Raw genomic sequence first — 8,120 nt, 5'->3', positions numbered from 1 at the left:
GCCATAAGATAATCACCCCGAAATATGCCTCTTTCTGAACTTGAACTTGCCCTTAGCCCAAGGTCCATGGTCCACTCTCTGCCCCTTTTTGCTCATCTTCCAGCAGGAACCATCCACTAGAGGGCACTCACGCTCCTCCTTGAGCTCCTGGAGACCTTTTCCATCACCTGAGACAAATGCAGTTGTTTCTACTGCCACAACCCCCAGCCCTCAATTACTCTTTAGATTTGCTTTGAGTGAAGCTCCTGGGACAGACATCATTGTCCCCAGGGAGGAACCTCCCATTGGAGGATGTGGCAGCATAGGCTGGTGACCTGAAACCAACCTCAGGGCCCAAGTCTCTGGTATGGGAGATAGTTCCCGGCACAGTGGGTAGTGTAGGCTGGACACTCAGGTCCCAGATGATCCTGTCCTGGTGTGGCACTGGGGGAAATGGCCATGAGCCTGCGGCCCCAAACGCCATGTTGCTTAGGATTTGTGCATGTGGCCTTTGGTGGGCTGCTATGGAATATTACAGACTGGGCCTGCTGCAGCAGGAAATGGATCCTCCCAGGTATTTCAAGAGCCTGATTCTTCCCCAGAAGAATCAGAAGATAGGCATCATTCACTGTGGCACAGCCTCTCTCAGGGCCTGAGGGAGCAGGTGGTGTCTGGGCTTCACCATCGACACCAGATCAGGACCCAGGACATGGGGAGTGTGAGGTCCTGCCCCACCCCACCTCTCAGGACACCACTGCTAGGCTGTCTGTGGGGAACTTGGCCTCCCTTCCCCATCCCTGCAGAGCAGGAAAGGGACCCCAGAGTCCCTTCATGTAGAGTTGGACAGTGAAGGGGCACAGGTGAGTTTGGGCAGGTGGACTTGAGGAGAGGTCATTACTCCTGGACGGAGGAGCAGTAGATGGTGGGCAGTGTTGGGGGAAGAGAGAGAATCCCTCTCTGCCCTTTCCGTTAAGGTTCTTATGGTTGGCCAAATAATTAACAAGACAGGTTAGCAGGAGAAAATAATACCAAGTTTAATATCATGTATACATGGGAGAAACCAGGGATACTGCATTTCTCAGCACAACAGCAGAAATTCTCGTCTTAAATACCATGTTCAGTCAATGACAAAGGAGAGTGTTGGGGGTGGGGATGCGGTGGGGGGAGTCAGTTACAGGAGATTACCACTAAAGCACAGTAAACAAGAGTAAGGTTATTATGCAGATTTAAGGCCTCACCTTCCACATTGATAAGTTTCTAGAAATGAGGTCATCCCCCCTCTTCCCAATACAGAGAGGGAGATACTTTTACAAATGGAGATTTCCCTTATAAATGTAAAGGTTTGTCTGGCAACTCCTCGCAGGGCCATCCAGAGAATGTGGCCAGAGAGACAGAACTTCCGATAAGATGGGTTTGTTGGTGCCTTTCCTATTGTAACATCTGTTCTACATTATATTACAGCCATCAGATAGAAGATCTGTTCCAGGAAGGAGTTACTATGTCAAATTCTTTAGGCAGTTAGGTTGAGAGGTCAAATGTCTGTCAGAGAAAACAATCAAGGTAAAAAGATATATTTCAGGGTGGCCAAATCTTGATCTCCCACAGGGCAAAGGCACTGGCAGCCTGGCCCGGGGACCCTCTGTATGTGCAGCTGCTGCAAAGAGATGTGTTCTCTGTTGGCAATAGACCGCCTTCCTGGACATCAGCACCCAGCTCCCTGGTGCCCTCCCTCCTCCCAGGCACCTGTGCCCCCTCCTAAACAGAGTAAGTGGAGAGATTCTACCAGCAGGATAGGTCATTGCCATATTGTAGGTTACAGGAAATTTGTAGGTTGGGTCTTCTTATCCTAATCTATAAAACTAAACCAAAATACTCAAGCATTATGTAATCAATTATGTAGAAATTCCTAGAATCTTAGGAGATAAAAATATCACCTGAAGCTCTGAACTCCCTCAAAAAATAGCAGAAAAAGATAATAGTTAAATTACTATTCCCCATTCTCCCACACTGGGGACTTCAGACAAGCATGTATCACAGACTGTGACCCTCTTTGGGGCAGCCAGATCGACAGCTCTGTTTTGGACTAAAGTTAGGACCCAGTCCTTCAAGCTGTTGAAACAGGCCCTGCAAATGATCCTGGCAGGGCTGGTGTGTGTAAATAGTTACACCAAAGGAGTCTTCCTGGAGAAAATGCTCAGAAGATTTTAGTCTTCATGACCTTACAACAAAATTAATGGAAATGGGGATATAGTCCAAGGACTGAAAGGACCTGGAGACCCACCCTCCCTACTCACACCCACACCCACGTCCCCTCAAAACAGGGAGCAGCCAATGTGCCTGAAGCCTGGGGGTCAGATTGTGTGGGGCCTTGGGGACCACATGATGGAGTCTGTGCTTTAGTCTGAGTGTGGCAGGAAGTCACCGCAGGGTTTGTGTATTTGTGGTTTGATTGATTTGTTTTCTAGAGGTGACAGATGTGTCCTCACAGCCCTCAGAAGGAACTGACCCTGCAGACACCCTTATCTCAGACGACCAGCCTCCAGGACTGTAAGACAATAAATTCCTGTTTGTTCTAAGCCATCGGTGTGTGGGACTCTGTGATGGCGGCCATAGCAAACCAATACCCTACACTTAAAAAGTAAAAATAAACAGATGAATTTAATTTAATTTGATCCAAAATATTATAATTTCAACATGTAACCCATACAAAATTATTAATGAGATATTTTACACTCTTTTTTTCATTCTAAGTCTTTGAAATCTGGTGTGTGTTTTACACTTCAGCCCATGTCAACTTGGACTCGCCCGATTTCAAGCGCTCAGTAGACACATGTGGGCAGTGGCTCCCACCTTGGACAGTGATGAACTGAAGGGTCACCTGCCAGAACTCTCAGCTGCAGATTCTCGCCTAAACATGCATCTTTGGAGAATTCTGTCTCAATCATGCAAAGCTGTTCTTCTTGCTCCAGTTGGGATATAAATTAATTTTATCAGACCCACGCTGCTTACCATTAGGGCCAGGACCCTACATTTTCAGTTTTTTCACTTGTCTTCATAAATCCATGGAGGCAAAATGCAAGATGATATGAGAAGAACTGCATAAGTGCACCGTGACCCAGAGGGTCACTGGGACAGAACTGTTGACTAGAGTCACAGGGCTCTAAGAGCACCTACTGTGTGCCAGGTATTGTGCTGGGTGCTTGACGCAAAGAGTTACACACAGTCCTTCCAACACCCTTATGAGGCAGGTGCTCTTATTGTAACCATTTCACAGAGGAGCAAAGCAAGGCTCACAGATACCGATATTTGCCCACGTCACCCAGCAACTAGTGAGTACCTGGTGCTGTAAGGAGGCAGACTGACGTGTGTGCCTCTAGAGGCTGCACTTGTCACCTTATCCTACAAGGAAAACCCCAGTGTTCAATGGTCCACATGCCTAAAATTCAATTTCCTTTTACTTGTTTTTGTGTGTATTTATTTGCGTCCATTTAAATATCCTAAACATAAAAAACTTGAATTAAATAAAACATATCCAATTGGAATAATTTTCTGAAGAATAGGAACTGCATCTACTTCTGAATATACGATCCTATTAACAGAAAATAGTGTTGATTTGCTACAGAGAGAAAATAAGTTGAGTTCATTGTGCTTTAAAATTCTTAAAATGTTAGAAAAAGGTGGGAAAAAAATGGATCCCTGGATGGGTGTGGTTTTCAGCTGTCTGAGAGTCCTGCCACCCACCCAAGGCTGGGAACCTCCTCTATGTCCCGAGGTCTGTCCAGTCTACTGATCTCCCCACCCTAAGCACCTAAGCCACCCATAGAGGGGAGTATTACCCTCATGGGTCTCAGTTAAAAGTCTGGAGAGAATCTAGGAGGGCTGGACTCCCACCTGAGGGTCCAAGGGATTTGGCTGGCATTCTCAGGGTGCTTTTCTGGGAGAGGCTGTTTGGAAAGATAAATTGTATAGTTCCTGGGAGTCTGAGATGACCTGGGGGGCCAGAAGTCCTGGAGTTTCCAGATGTGGACTGTAATGACAAATCAGGCTTTGTGGTAGGGACCAGGGATAGATACGGGGCAGAACCAGGAAGGTGATCTCTGCTTCCCTGGGTGCCCAGGGCACAGACCCTTTCTTCCCCCAGGACTTCTGGTGTGTTAGGCTGTCCCTCCTGGCCACCCTGGATGGGTGCGTGAGGGGAGGGCTTCACTCACCTGCCATGGGCACCGAGTTGGTGTGGGTCTTGTGCCTGCGCAGCTCCAGGAAGAGATGAGCCAAAGGAGGCACCAGGCGGAGGTCTCAGAAGAGCAGGGCTGTGTCCCACTGCATCAGCCCCGTCATGCCCCATCATCTTCTTGTCTGAGTCAGAGTGGTCCTCTGTCTCCCCACCTGTGGAGTGTAGGTGGGGCTTTGAGTTGGTCTCTTCTCTTTTTGGGCCCCTTCTCAACACCCAGAACTTTAGACATCTGTGTCCCTAGGGACCCAAGAATATCTGATTGCTTCAGCAGGAGTCTCAGATTCCTCTCCTCAGCCTCTCCTCCCTCAGACCCAGGAGCCAGGGCTGTAGCCCCTGTCCCTGCAGGACCCAGGCATCCAAGCACGCCCAGGACCCAGCTCTGTGGGTGTGGTCCTTACCAGCATAGGCGCTGACACACTTGGAGAGCACGCTAAGGGGCAGCAGGGGGTCCAGGAGGCTCAGAAGGTGGGAAGGAGAGGCAATATACTGCAGCACTGTGGTAGGCCATCTGGCACCCGTACCCCATAGGCTGCTGCCGGAAAGGACACGGTGAAGCAGAGGTTCCCGCCTGCACTGTCCCCTGAGAGGCATATCCTCTTACCTGTTGAGCCTGGTTTGGAGGGGGACTTGGTCACACCTGGCAGGGAGGATCTCGAGCTCTGGGCCAGGAGCCCTGGGCTCTCAGAGGTAGGGCATGGGTGCCCCAAACCCAAGGTCTAGCCAACTGCAATTTTAGAGACCAGTAAACTGAGGCAAGGATTTGGACCCATTTGGAGGACAGTGGTCAGAGGATCAGGGTGACTTAGGACATGGAGAGGCCTGGAGATCAGGAAGCTCTGCGGAAGCTTGGGAGGGTGGAGCTTAGAAGCAAGGAGGACAGGCATGGGAAAGGAGAGACCAAGTGCCCATTTCAGGAGGGAGGGGCATCTGAGGCCTTGAGATGGAAGGCCAGGGATCAGGCTGACAGCACAGAAGGGCCACAGGCCCTGTGCCCTGAGGTGTGGCCCCATTGTGCTCTGTGATTCCCAAGATGTGGAAGTGGGAGGTCAGAGGAGCTGGAAGAATGGGCTGGAGCTGGGCCAGCGCAGGACAGCAGGGGGTGGAGAAAGAGGAGGAGGAGAGAAAAGGTCAGAGGAGAGGGAGAGGTGGAGGGGATGGACCATCAGGGCCCAAGTGGGGGAGCAGGAGGCAGAAGCAGGATGTGGTTGAGAGAGAAGGTGGAGTGAGCAGTGGGGCAGTGCGGGAAAGCGCTGAGGCAGAGATGGAGGAGTGGGATGGGTGGTGGGAGGCGAAAAGGTGGCAGAGGCCTGGGTGGTAGGAGATGGAAGGAAGGCCATATATGACAAACCCACAGCTAACATCATCCTCAATGGTGAAAAACTGAAAGCTATCCCTCTAAGAACAGGAACCAGACAAGGATGCCCACTCTCACCACTCCTATTTAACATAGTATTGGAAGTCCTAGCCAGAGCAAACATTCAAGACAAAGAAATAAAAGGGATCGAAATTGGAAAGGAAGAAGTGAAACTGTCACAATTGGCAGATGACATGATTTTATATATAGAAAACCCTAAAGAATCTGCCAAAAAACTTTTAGAGGTAATAAATGAATAACATAAAGTTGCAGGATATAAAATCAACATATAAAAAGCAGTTACATTTCTATACACTAACAACGAAGCAGCAGAAAGAAAAATTGAGAATACCATCCCATTTACAATTGCAACGAAAAGAATAAAATACCTAGGAATAAACTTAACCAAAGAGGTGAAAGATCTGTACACTGAAAACTATAAAACATTGCTGAAAGAAATTGAAGAAGACACAAAGAAATGGAAAGATATTCTGTGATCTTGGATTGGAAGAATTAACATAGATAAGATGCCGTGCTTCCTAAAGCCATCTATAGATTCAATGCAATCCTTATCAAAGTTCCAACATTTTTCACAGAAATGGAACAAAGAATCCTAAAATTTATATGGAACAACGAAAGACCCCCCCGAATAGCCAAAGGAATCCTGAGAACAAAGAACAAAGCTGGAGGTATCACAGTCCCTGATTTCAAGATATACTACAAAGCTATAGTACCAAAACAGCATGGTACTGGCACAAAACAGACACACAGATCAATGGAATAGAATTGAAATCCCAGAAATAAACCCACATATCTATGGACAGAATTTTCAACAAGGGATCCGAGACTATACAATGGAGAAAGGAAAATCTCTTGAACAAATGATGTTGGGAAAACTGTACAGCCACATGCAAAAAAATGAAAGTAGACTATTATCTTACACCATACACAAAAATTAACTCAAAATGGATTAAAGACTTGAATATAAGACCTGAAACAATGAAATTTCTAGAAGAAAACATAGGCAGTATGCTCTTCGACATCAGTCTTAGCAACATATTTTCAAGCACCATGTCTGACCGGGCAAAAGAAACGATAGAAAAAATAAACAAATGGGACTACGTCAAACTATAAAGCTTCTGCACAGCAAAGGAAACCATCAACAAAAGGAAAAGACAATCTAACAATTGGAAGAAGATTTTTGCAAACCACATATCTGATAAGGGGTTAATCTCCAAAATATATAAAGAACACATACATCTCAACAGTGAAAAAACTAACAACCCAATTGCAAACTGGGCAAAAGACCTGAACAGACATTTCTCCAAAGAAGATATACAGATGGCCAACAGGCACACGAAAAGATATTCAACGTAATTAACTATCAGGGAAATGCAAATCAAAACTACAATGAGATATCACCTCACGCCCGTCAGAATGGCTATAATTAACAAGACAGGAAACAACAAGTGTTGGAGAGGATATGGAGAGAAGGGAACTCTCACACGTTGCTGGTGAGAGTGCAAACTGGTGTAGCCACTATGGAAAACAGTATGGAGATTCCTCAAAAAATTAAGGATAGAACTACCATACAATCCAGCTATTTCACTGCTGGGTATTTATCCAAAGAACATGAAAACACCAATGCATAAAGATACATGCACCCTTGTGTTCATTGCAGCATTATGCACAATAGCCAAGACTTGGAAGCAACCTAAGTGTCCATTAAGGGACAAATGGATAAAGAAGATGTGGTATATATATACAGTGGAATACTACTCAGCCATAAGAAATGATGAAATCCAGCCATTTGTGACAACATGGATGGACATTGAGGGTATTATGCTAAGTGAAATAAGTCAGAGGGAGAAGGTCAAATACCGTATGATCTCACTCATAAATGGTAGATAAAAACAACAACAAACAAACACATATAGACAGAGATAGGATTGGTGGTTACCAGAGGGGAGGAGGGGAGGGAGAAGGGCGAAAGGGATGATTAGGCACATGTGTGTGGTGATGGATTGTAATTAGTATTTGGGTGGAGAACATGAGAACGTGATGTAATCTATGCAGAAACAGAAGTATAATGATGTACACCTGAAATTTATACAATGTTATAAACCAATGTTACTGCAATAAAAAATAAAATAAATTAAAAAAAATTTTGACATGGAAAAAAAAAAACCAGAAATCCTTCCCAAGGTCGTGAATATATTCTTCTATAGTCCCTTATAAATTTGTCTTTAAAATTTAGATCTTTAGTCCACCTGAAATTTATTTTCATAAGGAGTGTGAAGTAGGGGTCTCTATATCTTTTTTTCACTTAGTATTTTGTGTATATCTTTCTGATCAACACATAATGATTTACTTCATTGTTTTTGACAACCACACAATTGGCCAGTTTTCTTTTGATGAACATTGTTTATTTCCATTTATTTGTCAATACAAATACTGCTATAATTAATATTCTTGTGGGTATATCTTTGAGTATCCATGCAAGTATACTATACTGGAGATTTCTTTTTTATGTGTGTGTGAGGAAGGTTAGCC

The sequence above is a fragment of the Diceros bicornis genome, chromosome 34 (assembly GCF_020826845.1).
Source record: "Diceros bicornis minor isolate mBicDic1 chromosome 34, mDicBic1.mat.cur, whole genome shotgun sequence".
Taxonomy (NCBI): Eukaryota; Metazoa; Chordata; class Mammalia; order Perissodactyla; family Rhinocerotidae; genus Diceros; species Diceros bicornis.
Note: the sequence above shows the minus strand (reverse complement) of the source record.